Source organism: Dioscorea cayenensis, chromosome 15, assembly GCF_009730915.1.
Source record: "Dioscorea cayenensis subsp. rotundata cultivar TDr96_F1 chromosome 15, TDr96_F1_v2_PseudoChromosome.rev07_lg8_w22 25.fasta, whole genome shotgun sequence".
In the NCBI taxonomy this organism is placed as follows: Eukaryota; Viridiplantae; Streptophyta; class Magnoliopsida; order Dioscoreales; family Dioscoreaceae; genus Dioscorea; species Dioscorea cayenensis.
Window position 1 is genome coordinate 19,568,034 of NC_052485.1, and position 23,026 is coordinate 19,591,059.

The 23,026-nt window shown below is 43.6% G+C and overlaps 1 non-coding gene across 1 annotated transcript; it reads right to left on the reverse strand.

The window, feature by feature from the left end:
* Positions 1 to 107, reverse strand: LOC120278233. Its single transcript, XR_005541575.1, has one exon. It is a non-coding gene; the product is annotated as a small nucleolar RNA R71 (small nucleolar RNA).
* Between the last annotated feature and the right edge of the window lie 22,919 nt (positions 108 to 23,026).

A 23,026-nucleotide genomic window follows, 5' to 3' on the forward strand; every position in this document is an offset into this window, starting at 1 on the left:
AAGCTTAGGAATGAGATCTCATCCTTTGTGCAGTTGGAATTGGAGTCTCTATTTGAGACATGGGAAAGGTTCAAGGAACTCCTGCGAAAGTGTCCGCAACACGGATTCCCGGAGTGGATGATTGTTCAAACCTTCTACAATGGTTTGAACCTGAGTACAAGGCAACTCTTGGATGTGGCGGCAGGAGGTACCTTAGGTAGCAAGACTCCCGATGAGGCTTGTCAATTGATTGAGGAAATAGGGTTAAATAGCTACCAGTGGAACGCTAGGAAGAAGAAAAAGGTGGCCGGTCTCCATGAAATTGATGCGGTAACTTCATTGGCGGCCCAAGTGGAGAGTTTGAGTAAGAAGCTAGATCTTATAGCTTCGAATAGAGTTGCGGCCATGACCAATTGCACCGGTTATGGTTGAGGACATGCTCCCTCCGATTGCCCAATCGTCATTGGTGATGTTTCTTCAATTGAGAACATTTACTTTGTAGGTAATGGAATGAGACCTCAAGGGAATCCATACAGCAACACCTACAATTCAGGTTGGAAGAATCATCCCAACTTTTCATGGAGTAATCAAGGAACACAGAAGACCATGGGGCCATCGGGTTTCCAACAACAACAACAAGCCCCTCAATTGGAAAACAGAATTTCAGGCTTGGAAACCCGAATAATGGATTTGGAGAAGCACTTGGCTAGATTTGTTCAATCGGCAAATACAAGGTTTGAATCAGTCGAGGCTACACTTCGTAATCACACCGCATCCTTGCACAATCTTGAAAATCAAGTGGGGCAAATTGCGAAGTCTTTCTCTGAAAGGCCACATGGAAGTTTACCAAGCAACACGATAACCAACCCTAGAGAACATGTGAAGGCGATCACTTTGAGAAGTGGTCGTGAGGTTGAAAGGAGGCTTCCGAGTGAGAAGCCGAAAGAACACGCACCCGAGGTTATAGAGGTTGAGGAGGGAGCAAACAAAGAGAAAGAGGTGGCAACCCCACCTTTCAAGCCAAGAATCCCTTATCCCTCTAGATTGAAGAATGACCAAGGAGATGAACAGTATAAGAAGTTCCTGAGTTTGTTCAAGCAACTCCACATCAACATTCCTTTTGTTAAGGCATTGGCTTAAATGCCTAAGTATGTGAAGTTCGTGAAAGACCTATTGACTAACAAGAGGAAATTGGAGGAGAGTGCTTCAGTGGTGCTTGATGCTTCATGCTCGACGGTGTTGCAAAAGAACATGCCAAACTAGAAGAAAGACCCAGGAAGTTTCATCATTCCATGTAACATCGGCAACTTAGGTGATGAAATGGCATTGGCAGATTCAGGGGCGAGCATCAATGTCATGCCATATACTTTCTTCCAAAAGCTAGGCTTGGGTAAGCCTAGGCCTACTCGGATGACTTTCCAATTGGCGGACCGAACTGTGCGACATCCCAGAGGCATCATTGAAGACGTGCTTGTCAAGGTGGACAAGTACATTTTTCCGGTTGACTTGTAGTGCTAGATGTTGATGGGGATGCAGATGTACCCTTGATACTTGGGAGACCGTTCTTGCGGACTTCCAAAGCATTGATTGACATGAACGGCGGGGAGCTCCCATTGAGAGTTGGAGACGATAAGCTCACATACCGCCTTGCTGAAGCCATGCGGCATTCTCTCGATTTTGATGATACTCTATACTTTCTAGACACTACTGATGAAAATTGTTGATGAATATATGCAGGAAATGTTCAACCCAGATCCGTATGAAGGATTGTTCGACCAAGAGGAGAGCAATGAAGAAGTAATGATGCTTGGTTCGACTGAAGAAGTAACATCTACCCCGGGGATCTTGAAGAAGGTGCTCCAGAAAATTAAGAGGGCTCGGAGACGCCACCGAAAACGCTCCAAGACTGTTGGAGACGTAAAGGAGCCAAGGAAGTTGGACGAACCATTGTTAGGTGGTCCGAAACCTGATAGTACACCCTCTACCCTAAAGAGACTTTGCTCATCATGCTTTCAAGCCATAGGTAAGAGGGCAACCTTCATTTATGAACCCCCGTGAGGTAAGAAAGATACGTCAAGCTTAGTGACGTTAAACAAATGCTTCATGGGAGGCAACCCAAGTGTTTACTGTTTTCCTATCTTTTAGTTTAGTTTGTTTTCATGAATAAACTGTTAAGTGTTGGTGTTTCAATTTTTAAATGCTTGTGCTGCATTTTTTATTGTGGGTTTTCAAATTCATCGTGTGTTTTCTGAAGAATTGGCGAAGGTTGGTCGTTTGAGTTCTAATTCATGTTTTTATCTGGTAAATTTTGCATACTAGAGCAGGATCTGAGTGTGTAAACATGTTCAGAACATTTCTGCAGAGCCTGCAGGTTTTTTCTAAGTCATCCAGAGAAAACACACGGGCGTGTGGAATTTCCGCACGGGCATGTGAATTCCTACAGAGTTGGGCAGATTTTTCCCGAGAGCACACAGGGGCGTGGGCTCACCCCTGTGGGTGACCTTGTGAACTACACACAAGCGTGGGTAATTTTCGGACGCCCGTGCGAATCTCTGCAGGTTGCTCCCTCCATCCCGAGAAAACACAGGGGCATGCGGCTGCCCCTGTTAGTTGGGCATGTGAATGTCCACGCTTGTGGGGAATTTCCGCAAGGGCGTGTGTAAGATTTGATATTTTTCTCGAATGCCCAAGGAAGCCACAGGGGTGTGCATCTGCCCCTGTGGGTTGGGCGCATGGGTGTGGGTAATTTTCACACGCCCGTATGAGAGTAGTCAGAGTCAAAGGAGCATTTTCCCAAGAAAGCACAGGGATGTGTGTACACCCCTGTGGTGCTCTCGAAGTGAGGCGCACGGGCGTGGATAATTTCCACACGCCCGTGGGGATACACAGAATTCTAAGAGACGCGATTTTATCCTTAAAAACCTTGTGATCCATCTCATTCTTCATCTCCAGTCACCGGAAAATGGTTCCCGATAATCTTTCCGACCCTTCATCGCTGTTTGGAGTAATTTTCTTCGCAAATCTTACCGAATTTTAGAAGTTTTCATATTCATTTCTTCGGTAACCTTTTTATCCTCTTTTCTTCGCCAATTATGGTTTTTCACAGATTGAATACTTTTAAATGCGAATTTTCATGCATGATGGATGTGTAGTAAGCATTTAGAAGTGGTTTTAAATTGAATTGTTAAGATTTGTTGTGCACCCGTGCGGGAGTTTCACGCTCTACAGATCCACACGGGCGTGGGTAATTTCCACAGGCTCGTGTGGAATTCTGTAGTATATTACTTCTGAGATTTTTGATTGTTTTCTTCTTTTACACTATAGATATGGCACCTCGCGCGAAGAAGAACGAAGTTAAGCGCCTCAGACTCACCTCACCAGAGCCAATACATGTGGAATTCTGAAACCCCGTGCATCAGGCTCGCTTCGAGAGACTTTCAGCACTTGGGTTTGGTCAGACTTGCTTCGCGGATGTACAAGTGCTTCGACATATTCAGCTGGGTGACAAGGTAATTAATGAGATTGATGAGATGTTGGCAGTGGGAAGCTGGAGGAGGTTGCTGATGATTAGTGAGCCAGCTTACCGCACACTTACGCTAGAGGTTTTAGCATCCTTTGAGTTTTGATTGCTGCATGGGAGAGTTAACACTACAGAGGCGATACATTTTCGGGCATTCGGACATCCATTCTCCATGAGCGTCACTGAGTTTTCTATTAGGACGGGCCTGTACGTTGTCGCTTATACAGGTACCGTGGAGTATAGCTGACTACCAGTAGATTTTCCAGTGTCAGTCACTCCATATCATGCGTACAGGATTTTGTGTGGGTGTGGGGAGTACAAACCAGGATTGTTGAAGGCCTCTAGTTTGTCCCGGTTCAGTTACAGATACGTACACACAGTCATCAGCAGGTCCGTGACAGGTCGAGCAGATAACACAGCTGCTTTGACCAGGCTGGATCTGCTTTTCTTATACTCCATGGCTCGCAATGTACCACTTCACTTAGGGTGCATTCTAGCAGATGTTTTGCAGTACCAGGGTCATTCGACGAGAGTGGGTCTACTATTTACGGGCCCTTATATCACCAGACTCATTCTAGGAATGGGTTTGGGCGACGCTCTACGTGGTGCTGAGAGGACAGTTATGCCCACCCCTCTTGCGTTCGATACTATCAGGATGATGGGGTTGGTACGGAGGTTTGGGTCAGGGGTTTATATTCTCACTACAGCTACCGCTGAGACCACCTGGAGCGAAGGAGATATAGTGAGGGGTGTCCAGCAGACTCCTCCATCTTCTGTAGCACCGGGTACTCGAGCCTATGACCGTATTGAGAGGCTGGAGACCGATGTTAGAGAGATTCAGACTAAGATAGCGAAGCTCCGGGCTATGCACTCGGCTCAGTACACAGATCTTATGGCCCGATTCGAATGCCTTCAAGATCTCCTGATACCCAGACCCTCAGTTCCTCCATTAACTCCATCCTCGACCCCAGCACCAGAGGACCCACTATATGCTTCCACTTCAGAAGCAGCAGCAGCGGAGCCCGAGAGCGGCTCCGACACTTGACCTTTCTTTTACTTTCATGCATTTTACTTTAGTTTATTTTCTTGTTTTTAGACTTGTTCACTCAGAAAGGATTTTTCCTTCTGAGTTTATGTTATGTTGCATTTCTCGAGTTGTATTCATTGCTTCATCTTTTATACAATCAAGTTATTTTTGTTTTTCTTGAGCTTCACTGAACCCCCTCGTGTATGCGTGCAGATGGTCTTGTCATCTTGGGAATTGAGACTTAGACATGAACACGGCCAAGGTGCTTCAGCACTTGGCCGTGTGAGCTTCACAACACGTTGGAACACTACTCCCAACGAATTTGCTTCATCAAACGCAACACTAGGAGTCAGGGGGGTATTGTTTTGATTGCTTCTCCCACATCTATGTTTGAATGATATATTTTGAGTGAGCTTGCATGAGTACATTGAGGACAATGTACAACTTAAGTGTGGGGGGGAGTTTCATAATGCGCACATCTTTTCTATTGTTCTTGATTGATATATGCTCACTTAGCCAATGGCGGTTCACCTTAGTTGCGATTATTGTATTCTTAAGTCTAGGAGAATTGTTAACATTGAATGTTTTCATGCTCTAGTTCTTGCTTGAATTTTTAGGAATTTTTGCCCGATTTACACTTAGTGCACTATTCACTCTATGAACTCTATTGGAAACTCATGTTTGATGTTAAAGGGACTAGTTAGGTTTACTTCTTTTGCTAAATTTCGAAAAAAAAAAAATAGTTTTATTGTTTATTTGTGTTTGTTGGGTGGAAAGAGCTACCACCTATGAACTATGAAGCTACTCTCACAAGTCGGATACTAGTTATGCCCTAATGAGAGAAAGAGCTATCTCATAGGATGAGTGAAAGCTACCACTCGGGTAGAAAGAGCTACCACCTCTGAAGTGTGAAAGCCACCTTAGCGGCCACTTTGGAAAGGGCTACCTTAGAGGATGTGTGAAGCTACTACCATCTTTTAGAATTTTTATCACTTTTGTAGATAAATAAGTCCCTTGTACTTAGAACTTTGAGGAGTATAACTTGGGTTGCTTTGAGTGAGTTCACACACTTACACGAAATTCGTGTTTGTTGTCCTTTTTGATTCAAGTTTTTAGCTAGAGCATTGATTTTTCGTATTTAGTGTTGAAATTTTTCTTACTTGTAGAATACTTTCTTTGTATACCTCGGTGAACCTAAGGCCAAGCACTTTCAATCATGCGGGAAGTACCCATGAGAAATTAGCTCGAGCTACCAAAACTTCGCCAAATCCACATGAAAACATAATATAACATTAAGAGTCCACAATAAAATCACAGCAAAAGTAACTAAAAATCAAGACACCAACACTCAACACTTTATTCATGTAAACACTATGCTAACAATTAAGAAAACAATAAACATTTGGGTTGTCTCCCAAAAAGAGCTTGTTTAACGTTGATAAGTGCTTGTGTGATAAGAATAAGAAGTGTTATTTCCTTATGATTAGCATTATGTTACTTTCATGCATATAGGGTTGTGAAGCCGAAGGTTAGAGAAAGAAGCCAATGTAGATCGTGAATGCACCATTTGGAAGAAGTTTTGAGAAGGTTCAAACGCGAAGACATAAGTCGGTTTTAAGATGCGAGAATGTGTGCCAACCTACATGTATTCAAGTTAGCACAACGATTTGGAGGGGCACAAGGGCAGTCACATTTAAGCATTCCGGCTTGTGCATGTATAGCAAGATCTCCACCAACATGTCTATTTATTGAAGAAGAAAAGCGATCTACGGCGTAAACATGTGCCCGTTTACATTACCTCGATGAAAACATGAATTTAGGAGTGTTTTGCACCGGTATTGTAGCAGGTACTGTAGCAAAAACAGTAGTAAACACTTTAGCAGGTACTGTTGACAACCGCCGTAAGAAGGAGTAAAACAGAGAATCCATGCGGGTGTGTGGAAATTCCAGAAGCCCATGTGAAAAATCCACATGGGCGCCCATATTGGCGTGTGGATTCCCGATTCCAGCCCTATTTAAGGCCAATTTCAGCATTCTTTTCTCCATCTTTTCTCCAACTTGAGAGAGGTCTGCGGCTAGGGTTTTGAGAGGTATTGGCTAGGGATTTGGAGAGGTTCTATAGCTCTGACATCGTGCTTGACACGCGTCCGAATATGCGTGTAAACCCCAAGTGCACGGGTGTCGAAGTAATAATTACCCCGGTGAGTGGGTAGTCGAATCCACAGGGAACAGGGCTACTAGTACAAACTTCTTCTCTGCTTTCTAACCTAATGATAAATAGAAAGTTGTGGTGATCTAATGTGTGAAGAAATGAATACCAGAGACGAATATGCAAGGGTTAAATGGATGGAGATCTCAATCAGTAAAAGTTGGGTATTCGGGCAATGCTCCCCCTAGGATTCAGGTATTAGATACCGAATAAGCAAAGTGTTTCTATGATGAGTAAGTTAAGTCGTGGAAATCCAAATATAATCGGATTCGGCTTCCCGATCAGTGATACTAGTCCCCTACGAGGTCCCGGTGGAGAAATCACTCAATCTTAACACCTCACACCACATATGACTACAAAGCACTCTAGGTATTCCAAGAGGTGTATCCGATTCCTAAAGATTGATCCAACCCTAATTCCTGGCGAAGGATCCTAACCCCCTACAAGGTCCCGGTGGAGAAATCTCTCAATCTCACGCCTCACACCAAATATGGTTGCATAGAGCTTAGGGAATGGAGATAGAATACACTCAATCGGAAGGGAGAGGGGACACTCCACTATCTCATGACTCACCCTCTCAACCCTCTTTAACCTTGAAGTTCTAACTCTAATGGAGACCTCTCTCACATCAAAGTAACAAATCATTTAAATACAATCAACCACAAGGATTAATTAAACAAGCAAGCAATAAGAATACAAGATTAAAACTTAATCAAACTCGGATTAAATAGAAACACTAAGCAAATCCACAAAAGATGAGAATCCTAGGGTTCACAAGCCCAAATACCCTCTAGGGTTTTAGCTCTCCATGGAGCAACATACAAAACACACCATCAATGAATGAAAGTACATTAAAACCATAGAAATAAACCCCTTATATATGAACTGATGGCCTTGATGGAGAGCTTCGACGTCTTGAAGGACCCACTCCGAAGCTAGGTTCACCGGTGGCTTCCTTGATGCTATGACGGAGGAGGAATCGATCATAGTTGGTGACGAAGCGCCTCCAATGCCGCAAAGACCTCCTCTCCAAACCCTAGCCGCCTTACCCCTCAAGAGCCGCACAAAAGATGAGAAAGAATAGGGCAAAACGGCTATTTATAGGCCTTAGATCGCGTCTGTCACGTGCCCTCACACACCCGTGTGGATTTTCCACACGCCCGCGTGGGCTGCAGGAATTTCCATGCGGCCTCGTGAACAGTAATTTTGCTACAGTAGTGCTACATTGAAATTACTACAGTACTTTTCACAAAACGTGATCCGAACACTCTTCTCTTGAGGCCACATGTCCAGGCACACATCCATGTGGTAGGCTATAAAACATTTCTTCAGCGATGTATCTTTGAGAGGTCTTGCAATCTTCACAAAGAGAAGGAACATGAAGATGTGGCTGCCTTTGTGCCCTTCCAACTAGTGAATTGACTTGAATCTTCTTGGAAGTTGGCACACATCTCCATGTTTATGAATTCCTCTCGTGTCATGGTCCTTGAATTGGACAACAACTCCCAACATTGTGTCTTTATAGCCCATCTTTGCTTACGTTTTACTCTTCAAGGTATTCACAACCTATATGCATAAAAGAACACCAAATACACAATATGAGACATAAACCATAGTAAAAATGATGCTCAATGCATGTAAAACATATATAAAAATATGTCTACTCAAGCACTTATCAGTGCTCCATTTGGAAGAAGGTTAGTGGGAGAGCTTTCGTTGGCACCGATCTGGCAAGGTGTATCCTAGGCCGGACAAAGGGACCCGTATACGAGTAGAGGACTCTCCACAAGACCATCGCCATGACTATCGGAGGGGTTTTCTATGGTTTCTTTGCTTTTACATTCGATATCATTGATTGTCATCAGCTCCATCAAGAGCGAAACCTCATAGTGGGTGCATGGATATTTGTGAACCATAGGATGTATTGTTTTCATTGAACCTTTTTATTATGCTTTCAATTAATTGATGTTTTATTTGAGTTCCAATCTTGTATGCTTGATTGTGTGAATACTCCCTTAGAGTGATACTAGGGTTGAGAGTTCTTATTGGTAACTCTTGTGAGTGAGTGACACACCACGAGAGTAGACAAAGCTAAATTGGAGAGGGTTGAGAGGGTGAGTCGAGAGGTAGCTGAGTGTCCCCTTTCTCCTCTAGTATGATTTATTCTACCTCCATTTCCTCGAGCTCTTTGTGATCATAGTAGAGTGAATAGGCTAAAGGATGATCTTCCACTGGGGCTTAGTTGCAGGGGCAACGGAGGGAAGCGCTAAAGTGATTTTAGCACTTAGGGCTTAATTGTGGCTAGGGACCTTCCTCCTGGACCAAAAGGTTAGGTCTACATCTAGGAAGAGGATTTATCACTTGGAATCTCTAGAACTCATTGTGATTCTATATTAGTGCGAGGTTGAGAGGTTATTCAATTTCTCCTCCGGGACATGTTTAAAGTTAGGCATGGTTAACCTTAGATTTGGGACCATGTATTTAAGGATCTCCACGACTCATTAATGCATTAGTAAGAAAGCATAATAGAGGGTTTTGCACTTGAAACTATTGTCCTAGGTGGAACAATATCCAGGTACCCCACTTATATCGATTGCCTTACCTCCATTTTACTTGCACTCTTTCTCTTGTTTCTTTTACTTTTGTTACATCACATTTTGTCACACAAATCACTGTTCACTTTTCGTTTAGTTAAGAAACAATTTAAGTGTTTTTATTCCCTACTCTCTATGGATACGATACCTACTCATCTGGGATTTATTACTTTGACAAATCCGTGCACTAGCGGGACATACGCAAGTGGCGTTGTCAAGTTTTTGGAGCCATTGCCGGGGAGTAGGCATTTAGAGATACTTTGCACTTTGTTTTCTTAGCTATTCATTCATTCATTCTATTTCACATTTTCTTTTCTATCACCATTCTGATTTTGTTTTCTTTCTTTTAGTGCAGCTCCAGTTTATGACCAGAGAGAACCCTTTGATATTCATTGAAGGAGATCCTGAAGTTGAATGTACACTTAGAATTAGGGGAAAGGAACCTGTACAAGAACCATCTAATCAAGCTGAGATAGAAGTGGAAGGGTCAGATAATATGGCAGAACAGAATGAGCAACAGAGGACGTTGAATAAGATGGTCGAAGATTTTCTTACTAGATACTTTCCTCCGTGAAAGTCGGCCAAGCTTCAAAATAAGAATTCATCGTTTGTACAGATGGAGTTGGAGTTATTGTTTAAGACATGGAAGCACTTCACGGATCTTTTGAGGAGGTGCCTATAGTACAAATTTCCCGAATGGATGATTATTTAGACTTTCTACAATGGGTTGAATCCAAGTGCAAGGCAATTGTTTGATGCTGCCACAGGAGGTACAATGCGGAGTAAAACCTCGGAAGAAGCCAGACAGTTAGTGGAAGACATGGCCATGAATAATTATCAGTGGAATGCACAGGAAAAGAAAAAGAGGCCCGAGCTCCATGAAATAGATGCAGTAATATTTTGTCCGAGCAACCAGCTGAACAAATACGCTATGTGGATACCCTAAACCCAGAGGAGTCATCTCAAAGGGAAGTCACAGGGGTTGGTAAGAAAGTGATATTTACATCGACAGAAGATGACAAACCTTGTGTTGTTCCAGAAGAGTTATGGGAAGTATTTATCTTCAAAAGGTCAATAAAGATGTTGAAGAAGTTGGTTGAACTACCATGGATCATTTGGAAACACTCTCAGCAACGTCATAAAGGTCACCAAACAAAACAACCAAAGAAGAAGAATAAGAAAAGAAAACAAAAGTGCGAACAATTAAAGCGCAAGAAATCCATTATTGAAGAGTATATAGAGACTCTTGAAGAATATGAGTAGAAAGAAAGAGTTCTGATTACCCTCAGAGATTATTTTCCTGAAGAAGTCAAAGAATTACTCGGGGAATTAACTGAGAAAATTGATAAAAATGAAGAAGATGTGCAAGTGGAAACTTGCAGGGTTATTTCGGGAGGGGGGCCTCTATATAACCTAGAAGATGATGACAATAACGAATATGATAGCTTCTCTGAGCCAGAAGAGTCATATGATCATTACGGCCGACCCTATGTCAGCAAGAAGCAGAGAAAGAAGATAGCATTCAGGGAGAGAGTAAAGAAGGTGAACGCCAAGCTCTTCGAGCCCTACCCAAAAGTAAAGTCCAAAGAGCCATATTACACCACGAAGACCCCAAAATATAAGGTCTTAAAGAAAGTCATACCTTCTGAAGACATCCCTGCTTTCATTCAAAGGGTGGCAGAGGAGTCAGCTATTAGGCTACGACAGTTGCATATCGAAGATGTTGAGTGGGATGAATCTGAGACATGTCCTCCATAATCATCAGGACAAAATTTTATTTTAGAAGTCATGGATTCTCTAGCCCATGCTAAAGCAACAAATATTAAAGAAAGATTTACCAAAAAAATAAAAGGAAAGAGCTTTTTGATCAAGCTATAAAAAATGGATTGGATTTGTCTAAACACAAAAGGTGGCGCCTGATGCGTCTTGATAGACATCCAAACTATTGCCAATATCACTGGCTTATAGGACACACCATAGAAGAATGTCACGCTTTCCAAAAATGGTTGCAAGGATAGTTTCTCTGGGAAATTTGAAACTCACTGAGGATTACTTTGAAGAAAAAGGCGAATGTTATGCTATAGTTGCTCATGATGATTCAGAAGATAAGCTAAGCTTCCCTAGGGAGGAAGATGAGGCACTACAACATGTACATCAGTTACAGCTTAGAACTGGGAAGACATTTCAGCCAAGACAGGTTCCCAGTTCAAATAACCTAGATAAAGGGAAGATGGTTGAAGAAGAGAATGTCTCCCTGACAAGATCCCCTTGTGTATATCCCGCAAGTGCACGGGTTTGTCGAAGTAATAATCCCGGGTGAACGGGTATCGAATCCACAGGGAGTAGGGAGTAAAGATACTTAATTCGATTCTTAGCTATGTGGAATATCAACAATGATAAGTGTGACAATGATTCAATTCTCAACAATTAAAAGCAACAAGTAAGAGAGCAAAAGTAAGGAGGAGGTAAGGCAATCGATAAAGATGGGGTACTCGGATGATGCTTCACCTAGGATAATCGCTTCAAGTACAAGAACTCTCTATTATGCTTCCTAATCAATGCAATGGTGAGTCGTGGAAATCCTTACATACATAGTCCCAAATCTAAGGTCAACTATGCCTAACTCTATTCATGTCCCGGAGGAGAGATTAAATAACCTCTCAACCTCGCACTCGAATAAAGTTGCAATGAGCTCTAGGGATTCCAGGTGATAAATCTCTTCCTAATTATAGACCTAACCCTTTGGTCCAGGCGGAAGGTCCTAACCACAATTAAGCCCTAGATACTAAGATCCCCTCAACGCTTCACTCCATTGCACGCGCAACTAAGCCCCAGCAGAGATTCATCCATTAGACCATTCACTCTATTATGACCGCAAACAACTTGAGGAACGGAGGTAGAATCTATCACATCGGAGGGGAAAGGGGACGCTTCTGTACCTCTTGACTCACCCTATCAACCCTCTCCAACCTAGCTTTGTCTAACGCTCATGGCGTGTAACTCACTCAGAAGGTTACCAACAAGAACTCTCAACCCTACTGTCACTCTAGGGGAAATGTTCATACAATCAAGTATTCAAGGTTGGAACTCACAATAAACATCAATTTATTGAAAGCATAATAAAGAAGTTTAATGAAACGAATACATCCTAGGGTTCACAATCACCCAAGTACCCACTAGGGGTTTAGCTCTCCATGGAGCTTAGTACAATCAAAGAAATCGAATGTAAAAGCAATGAATCCATAAAGAAACCCCCTGGATGGTCGTGTTGATGGTCTGGTGGAGAGTCCTCTACTTGTCACAAGGGATCCTTTGTCCGGCCTAGGATACACCTCGCCGGATCGGTGCCGACGAAAGCTCTCCCAATAACCTTCTTCCAAACGATGCGCGATGTTAGAGACATAGAACCTCTGCAGAAACCTAGCTAATACCCCTCAAAACCCTAGCCGTAACCCTCTCGCAAGTTGGGCAAAAGATGGAGAAAAGAATACCAAAATCAGGGCTGAATCGGCTTTAAATAGGGCTGGAATCGGGCGACTCCACGGCCGTGGACGGTACATGCACCCGTGCGGAATTTCCACATGGCCGTGGATAATTTCCACATGCTCGTGTGAATTCTCTGTTTCTCTGTTTCCACATGGTCTCATCTTCATCACTTGTCTCGGATTCAAGCCCAATTGACCCAGTTGCAACTTCCCTTGATATAGATATGGAGACTTCTGCTAGTTTATTTTCAGCTCCATTCTTAAAAGACATAAATGCAGACTTGTCAAAGTCTTCTAACAGGCTCGACAATTCAGCCCCTTGATAAGATATTCCATGTCCTTGAACTATCTCATGCACTTCGGCTGTCCTAAACCCCAAAACCTCATCATATAGCTAACTCGAGTCTAGGTATGCTACAACTTGTTCTATCTTTTTCTCATTAGATGCCATTTGCCCCTTTATTGTCTCCATTAGCAATGCTTCGTCCAACATTGTCCTGAAATATAAAGAAAAACCAGGAATCACCGTTCACTTAATAAGGAGAAAGAAACAAGGGTACAAAATAACGAGAAATACGGAAGAGAGAAGTGTGAGATAGAAAAGCAAAAGAAAAATGTGAATGACTAAAGTAATCAAGTCCTAGTGTTCCTAATATCCCGTTCCCCGGCAACGACACCAAAAACTTGACACGTCCGAATATGCGTGCGTAAACCGCAAGTGTACGGGTGTCGAAGTAATAATTACCCGGTGAGTCGGGTAGTAAAATCCACAGGGAACGGAAGTACTAGTAATAACCACTTCTCAATTATCTAGTTGGAATCAGTTAATATAATAAAGTGAACTAATTGCAAGCAAAGCAAACAAGTATGCAAGAAATAAAGTAGAAGAGTCTCAATCACTAAGAATGAGGTATTCGGGCAATGATCCCCCTAAGATCTTCTTTAAAGCTCAAGATTCACTAAATGCTCTAGAATCAAGTCTAATGACTCGAGTTAGTCCAACGATAACCAATCCTTGTCTCCAAGCAAAAGGCACTAGTCCCCTACAAGGTCCAGGTGGAGAAATCGACCAATCTCAACACTTCACACCCCATATGACAGCAATATGCTCTAAGGAAACCTAAGAGTGAAACCGATTCCTAAATGTAGATCCAACCCCTAATTCCCCAGTGAAGGATCCTAACCCCCTACAAGGTCCCGTGAGAAATCGAACAATCTCACGCCTCACACCAAATATGGTTGCAAAGAGAATATGGAATAAGGAGATAGGAAACACTCAATCGAAAGGAAAAGGGGACACTCCTCCATCTCAAGGCTCACCCTCTCAACCCTCTTTAATCTTGGAAATCTAACTCTAATGGAGACCTCACACATTAAAGTATTAAATCATGCAATGTAAATCAACCACAAGGATTAACAACACTAGCAAGCAATTAAATCACAAGATTAAAAACTCAAGACAACTCGGATTAACTAGAAACATTAAGAGAATCAATCCAAAAAAATATAAATCTTCGGGTTCACATGCCCAAATACCTACTAGGGTTTAGCCCTCCATGGGCCTAGTTACAAAACAATAATGAATACAATGAAAAGCAATAAAACCCATAGAGAAACCCCCTCGAATTCGCAGGATTGGCCTTGATTTGTAGTTCTATCGTCTTGAAGGATTCCTCTCCGAAGCTAGGTTGCCAATGGCTCCCCAAAAATGCTATGACGTCGAAGGAATCTATCAAAGTTGGTGAAGAACTCCCTATCAATTGGCGAAGACCTAGCCGTCTCTCTCTCAATGTCTATGCTCAAAGCTCCGCAAAAAGTCCCTTTAGAATCGGCCAAAAGGTGTATTTATAGCCTCACAACGCGTCTGTCACGTGCCCCCACGCCGCGCTGCGGTCGCAGGAATTTCACTCGGTCGCTGCGAATTTCCGCTGGGCGGTGAACGATGAATTCGCCACGGTAGTTCGCCACTGAATTCAGCTACAGTGATTCTGCTACACAATGATAAACATTCTCCTCTTATGGCCACACGATTGGGCACACGATGATATGGTAGGCTATACGGCTTTTCCTTCATCAATGCGTCTTGAAAGGTCTTGAAATCTTTACAAAGAGGAGGAATGTGGAGACATGGCTGCCTTTGTGCCCTTCCATTAATAACTTGGTTTGCAAAAACTATGGAAGTTGGCACACATCTCCTCATACACGAACTCCTCCTGTGTCTTCCAACTTGATTTGTACAAGAACTCCCAATATTATGCCATAATAGCCTATCTTCGCTCCCTTTTGAAATCCCAATGCCTTCACAACCTATATGCATAAAAGAACACCCAATACATGAAATGAGACATAAACCGTATAAAATATGATGCTAAATGTATGTAAAACATGCATAAAAACATGTTCACTCAAGCACTTATCAAACTCCCCCACACTTAAGTCTTTGCTTGCCCTCAAGCAAAATTAAACATTAAACTCATGGGAAGAAAAGAGAAGTGATTGGCCTTAGGTTCACCAAGAGGGTACAAGAATGAAATTCTAAATTTATGGAGAAAATAAAACACTAGACAAAAACAATCAATGCCCTAGCAAACAATCCAATAAAAACGAATATGATAAAATCCGAATGCGTGTGTGTGTGAAAAGCTCAACTCATGTCAACACTATGTCCACTACTAAGTTTTTATGAAAACTGGACTTATTTATGAACAAAAAGAAAAAGTAGTAGCTTCACACAATCCTCTAAGGTAGCCCTTTCCCAAGATGCCTCCCGAGTGGCTTCATACTTTCGAGGTGGTAGCTCTTTCTACTAAGGATGGTAGCTTTCACACATCCCATGAGATAGCTCTTTCTCTCATTAGGGCATAACAAGTATCCGACTTATGAGAGTAGCTACATACATCATGGGTGGTAGCTCTTTCCACACCCTATGTACAAACAACAAACAATCTCCATTTTTTTTTTTTACTAAAACTAGCACACTAAAGTCCCAAACATAATGAACTAGAGTCTTCATAGGTCTAATGAGCGAGAAAAGTGCACAAAGAGCAATCGGACAAAAATATGCAAGAAAATTGGATGAAAACTAAAGCATGATAAAATCTAATGTTCACAACCTCCAAAAACTAAGAATTAAACTCTTAACCCTAAGGTGAACCTTCATTAGCAACAAGAGCATGCTCATGAAAACACAAGTATAAGTCATGTATAAAGTGAACCCTCCCCCACACTTAAGATGTACATTGTCCTCAATGTACACATGTAAGCACAATAAAATAGTATTAATGAAAGCAACATGTGTGCGGGAATGCAATTAAAACAATACTCCCCTGAATCCCTCATGGACATTTGGTGAAGTCTATCTTAAGGGCGCGTTGTAACGGTTGTGAAGCTCACACAACCATGGAATAAAGCACATGATCGTGTCTATGACTAAAACATCAACAACATCACTCTCAAGGCCAACTGCACGGAATACAAGGGGTTCAGTAAATCTCAACAAAATAGAAAAGGGAATACGAATGCAAACAAATAACAAAACGAAAGCATAAAGATAACTCTCAGAAGGTGAAACCTTTCTGAGCACAAAAGTCCACAAACTAAAGATGAAACACATAAAAACATAAAATGAAAAAAATAAAAAGTCTCATGAATGTGACGCCTCAGCTGCCGAGCATCCGGAGTCAGTGCCGGTGCCGGGCGCTGACGCCGGCATGTGAGCGGATGAGACCTCCTCGTCGAGAGTCTCGCTGAATACGATCAAGTCGCTCCCGAATCCGCACTGGTTCTCCAAGATGGTAGCAACGGCAGCCCTCGAGTCGAGCCAGCGCCGTGTACTCGAGAGGTGGATGACTCTGGATCAGTGGATGCTATCGGTGCTGCCTCGGTGATCCCGGGCTCGTGCCGCAGATGGTGCCTCTATGGCCTCAGCAGGGCTCCCTCGCCGTCCCTCGGATGACGACTCCACTAGTGCGTATCCACCGAGCCTCGTACGCCCTCACAATGCCCATCAAACGGAGAGTAACCAAACCCAATGGTATTGGGCCATCGACCCTCTCCCTCGCCTCGACCGAGCGGATCAGACCCATCTTGAACATAAGACGAGTGATATAGGGTCCCGCGAACAATGCTCCCAACCGTAGGTACTCACTCTGATGGCAAAAGTAATCGGCGACCACAAATCCTAGGTGGAGAGGGACTCCATGGACCATGGAATAGAGGTACAAAAGATCTATCCTGCGAAGTGAACCAGTACCATCTCCCCGACCTGTCACTGACCGGCTGAGAACTGCGTGAATGTACCTGTGCACCGGTCGAGTGAGGCAAGAGGCCTTCGACTGGCCTGGAGAATATTGACGGCCGCCGCATAAATCATGGAAAACCTGGCCCGCAGTGATACCATGAGGGTAATCGGTGAGGAGCTGTGTGTACTCGATAGTATCAGTATAGTCCTGATTGTATAACCCAAGATATATCGAGAACTGGGTCAAAGACATCCCATGCGGCTGACCAAAGGCTCGGAAACAAATGGCATCCTCCGTGTCAAAACTGGTATCAACTGCATCACGATCGAAGGAAAATGAGGCAAGAACCTCCAAGGCGGTATCTCGTCTGACGGGCTCCTGAATAGCAAGCAATCGGTCCCAACCTCCCACACTAACTAGCTCTCTGACCTCTTCAGCAAGACCAATATCCTCTAGTGCGTCCCAGTCAATAAATCGTGATTGTCCAATCTTGAGATTCTGGAGACGCTCGTACCGTTGCTGATGAACAGGGTCAGGGAATTCCACTACTGGTGGTGGAGTCGGCTCCCTGTCATGGCGAGGACGTTTCTGAGCCAATCTCTTGGTTCGCGGTGCCATATCTGCGAAGAAAACGTGTAAAAACATCAGTTCGGCATGTATACAGTGTAAACAGGGCACCGCGCGCGCGAGGGCAGCGAGTCGGAGGGAAAACAGGGCCATTCGGCCTCTGTCCAGCCCACGCGGGCGCGTGGGCAGGCCACGCGCCCGCCCGGGCGCTGCCTCGCTCGGCTGGGGCAGCGCGCCCGCTGGGTGAGCCACGCGGGCGCCGCAGTCGCAGCGAGCAGCTCGGGCGCGGCACGCGCCCGCTGCGCGGGCCAGCGCAGCGCGTGGTCGGCCGTGGCGCCGCGGTCGGTACCGGGCGCGGCATCGCTCACGACGGGCCGACCCGCGTGGGCGCGTGGCTGGCAGGCGCTGCTGCCGGCCAGCTGCGCGCCGCGCCCCGCCCATGCGGCGCGGGCGCGGGTCGCGTCTCGGTCAAAGGGGGCCACGCGGGCGCTGCGGGCCCTCGCTGGGTCGCAGGCGGCCAGCCCACGCGGGCGCGTGGGCAAGCCACGCGCTGCGGGCGCCCGACCCGCCACTCGCCGGAGTTGGGCTCCTACGCCCACATAAATCATTCTCAAGCATTCATTAGGTGTCTAACATGATTTTCTATGAAAAATAGCACACAAATACCATGAAAACTCCATGAAAATGACCTTGAAGAACATGGAAAGGGTGGGAGAAAGTGAGAGCTTACCGAGCAAATTGAGAAGAAAAAAATCGGTGCAAACTCCGCAAATCACTACTAATCCCCCAAGGAATTGAAAAACAAATGGTTTTAGAGATCAAAAACTTGAGTTTATAGGAGTGAAAAAAATGGAAGATGAAAGGGTTCTTTAAAATGGAAGATGATGAATAGTGCCCCTTCACATTCTTATAGGCACATGGGGGTGTGGATTTGCCACTCCCCGCTGCGGTACGTATGACACGACCATGTGGAAATTCCACGCGGCTGCGTGGGCTGCAGAACTTTTGCAGACAGTCCACTAAGTGCCTAAAACTCCAAATTGACACCAACTGTTCAACATTTAACATTGGAAACACCCTAAACCATGTCATACACATGAAAAATAATGCATATCACCGAAAAATTTCATGAAAACACCAGCAAACAACAAAAATTGATTAAGGCACACACTCATGAAATTATTACTGCAGGAATTAAATTTCAAGTCTAAAAACTAACTAAAAACTTGGGTTGCCTCCCAAGAAGCGCTTGTTTAATGTCACTAAGCTTGACGTACCTATCCTTACCTCATGGTGGATCATAAAGATGGAAAACCTCTTTATTAGCATCTTGCACCTCTCCCTCAAAGTAAGGTTTTAACCTATGTCCGTTTACCTTGAAGGTTCCCTTCTCCGGGTGAGTGATTTCGATTGCACCGTGTTGAAATACTTGAGTGACCTCAAATGGTCCTGACCATCTTGACTTTAGTTTCCCCGGGAATAACTTCAATCGAGAATTGAAGAGTAACACTCGATCACCTACTTTGAAGTCCTTGTGCAGTCTAATGTGCTTATCATGCCATAGACGTATCCTTTCTTTGTAGATTCGTGCATTTTCATAAGCTCCCAAACGCCATTCATCTAACTCATTCAATTGCAACTTTCTTTGGTCACGAGCCCGGGAAAGGCTGAAATTCATTGCTTTAATTGCCCAATATGCCTTGTGCTCAAGTTCTACCGGTAGATGGCACGCTTTCCCATAGACTAAGTTATATGGTGTGGTCCCCACCGGGGTTTTGTATGCTGTCCGATATGCCATCAACGTGTCATCTAATCTTTCCGACCAATTTTTCCGACTGTGTTCCACCGACTTGGACAAAATTCTCTTCAACTCTCTATTGGTTACCTCTACCTGTCCACTTGTTTGCGGATGATACGGAGTAGCAAGACGATGGTTCACTCCATATCTTTTCAGAATTTTCTCAAGTTGTGCATTGCAAAAGTGAGTCCCTCGATCACTTATGATGATCCTAGGTGTCCCGAACCGAGTGAACAATTTCTTGAGGAATTTGACTATAGTTCTAGCATCATTTGTAGGGAGAGCTTGAGCCTCAACCCACTTAGACACATAGTCCATTGCGACCAAGATATAACGATTCCCATTGGAGCTAGAAATGGCCCCATAAAAGTCGATACCCCACACATCAAAAACCTCACAAAAACAAAGCATTGGATTTTTGCGGCATCTCATCACGTTTAGACAAATTCCCCGCTCTTTGGCAACTATCACAACATTGTACAAATTGTCTTGCATCTTGAAATAACGTTGGCCAATAAAAAAACCTCGCCGCCGGGACCTTTTTCGGCCGCTCTCCCGAGCATAATGACCACCCACCTGTCCCGAGTGACAATGAGCTAAAATATCCCATCCTTCTTTTTGTGAGACACATCTTCGCATCGATATGGTCTCGCACACATCCCCGAAAAAGATAAGGATCCTCCCAAGAAAAAAATGCTTCAAGTCGGCAAAGAATTTCTTCCTTTGTTGAAAAGAAAAATCCTCTAGGTAGAACTTTCCCCGATAAATAATTGGCAAAAATCGGGCGAACCACGGGTATCAACTCTAAAAATTTCCTGCAGATTATACAAATGCTCCTCAGGAAACGCATCATTAATGTCAATCTTCCATGACCCTTCTTCTTCTACACCTTCAAGTCGAGAAAGGTGATCCGCAGCCCACATTTTTCAGCCCCCTTTCTTGTCCCTAATCTCAACATCAAATTCTCGCAAAGAATAATACCCAATGAATCAGCCCTTGGCTTCGCATCGATTTGTTCATTAGATAGCGTAGCTCGAATGATCCGTGAAGACAACCACTTGTGAAAGAATGAGGTACGATCTGAATTTGTCAAATGCGAAAACTACAGCCAACAATTCCTTCTCCGTAGTTGTGTAGTTCTCTTGGGCACTTGTCAAACTCTTGCTCGCATAATAAATGGGCTGAAAATGTTTATCTTTTCTTTGGCCCAGAACAGCCCCCACGGCATGATCACTAGCATCACACATAAGTTCAAAGGGAAGGTTCCAATCTGGTGAGATAAGGATTGGTGCTTGTACGAGTTTTTCTTTTAAAATGTTGAAGGCAAGCAAACAAGCATCATTAAACTCAAATGGGACATCTTTCTCCAACAACTTGGTCAACGGCTGAGCTATTTTCGAAAAATCTTTGATGAATCGACGATAGAAACCTGCATGGCCCAAGAAACTCCTAATTGCCTTGACATTAGTTGGAGGAGGTAGTTTTTCGATGGTTTCGATTTTTGCCCGATCAACTTCAATTCCTTGGCTAGAAATTTTATGACCAAGAACAATTCCCTCTTGGACCATGAAGTGGCATTTATCCCAATTCAAAGCCAAATTCGTCTCTTCACACCGCATAAGCACCTTCTCAAGATTTTTCAAGCATGTCTCGAACGAATTTCCGAATACCGAAAAATCATCCATGAAAACCTCCATTACATCTTCTATCAAGTCGTCAAAAATAGCCGTCATACATCTTTGGAAGGTAGCGGAAGCGTTACAAAGTCCGAATGGCATTCGTCTATAAGCAAAAGTACCAAAAGGACATGTAAAGGTTGTTTTCTCTTGGTCCTCGGGGGCAATTGGAATTTGAAAATATCCCGACATACCATCTAGAAAACAATAGAATTTGTGGGCAGCTAATCGTTCTAACATTTGATCAATGAATGGCAATGGAAAGTGATCCTTCCTTGTGGCATCATTCAATCTCCGATAATCAATGCAAACTCGCCACCCCGTCACTGTTCTTGTCGGAATTAATTCATTTTGCTCATTTTTAACCACCGTCATGCCATCCTTCTTTGGTACCACTTGTGTTGGGCTCACCCAAGCACTATCCGAAATGGGATAAATAATTCCCCGCATCTAGAAGTTTCAAAAACCTCCACTTTTTACCACCTCTTTCATATTCGGGTTTAGTCTTCGTTGAGGTTGAATCACGGTTTTTGTAATTATCTTCCATCAAAATCTTGTGAGTGCAAAAAGGAAGGATTTATTCCCTTGATATCTGAGATTTTTCCAAGCTATGGCTGTTTTTGTGCAACTTCAACATGGTGACAAGTTTCTCTTTTTGCTCCGCGAAAGATTTGAAGCAATGATCACCGCAACTTTGACCCGTCGACGAGGAATGCATACTCCAAATGTTCCAAAGAATGTTTTTCGACTCTAACTCGGGGGTTCTTCCACCGACGGTCGCGACCGCTTGCTTGTTTCCGATCGATTTCTTCAAACCCTTGCGAAGTGTCTTCGACTCCTTCCTCAATTACCTCCTGCACTAGCTCACTCACACCAAGGTCCCCCAAAACATCTTCATCATTTACTCGGTCATCTAAATTACAAACCTCAATTGACGATATTGATTCAACACAACCGATGGTCTCATCTTCATCACTTGTCTCGGATTCAAGCCCAATTGACCCAGTTGCAACTTCCCTTGACATAGATATGGAGACTTCTGCTAGTTTATTTTCAGCTCCATTCTTAAAAGACATAAATGCAGACTTGTCTAAGTCTTCTAAAAGGCTCGACAATTCAGCCCCTTGATAAGATATTCCATGTCCTTGAACTATCTCCTGCACTTCGGCTGTCCTAAACCCCAAAACCTCATCATATAGCTTACTCGAGTCTAGGTATGCTACAACTTGTTCTATCTTTTTCTCATTAGATGCCATTTGCCCCTTTATTGTCTCCATTAGCAATGCTTCGTCCAACATTGTCCTAAAATATAAAGAAAAACCAGGAATCACCGTTCACTTAATAAGGAGAAAGAAACAAGGGTACAAAATAACGAGAAATGCGGAAGAGAGAAGTGTGAGATAGAAAAGCAAAAGAAAAATGTGAATGACTAAAGTAATCAAGTCCTAGTGTTCCTAATATCCCGTTCCCCGGCAACGGCGCCAAAAACTTGACACGTCCGAATATGCGTGCGTAAACCGCAAGTGTACGGGTGTCGAAGTAATAATTACCCGGTGAGTCGGGTAGTAAAATCCACAGGGAACGGAAGTACTAGTAATAACCACTTCTCAATTATCTAGTCAGAATCAGTTAATATAATGAAGTGAACTAATTGCAAGCAAAGCAAACAAGTATGCAAGAAATAAAGTAGAAGAGTCTCAATCACTAAGAATGAGGTATTCGGGCAATGATCCCCCTAAGATCTTCTTTAAAGCTCAAGATTCACTAAATGCTCTAGAATCAAGTCTAATGAGTCGAGTTAGTCCAACGATAACCAATCCTTGTCTCCAAGCAAAAGGCACTAGTCCCCTACAAGGTCCAGGTGGAGAAATCGACCAATCTCAACACTTCACACCCCATATGACAGCAATATGCTCTAAGGAAACCTAAG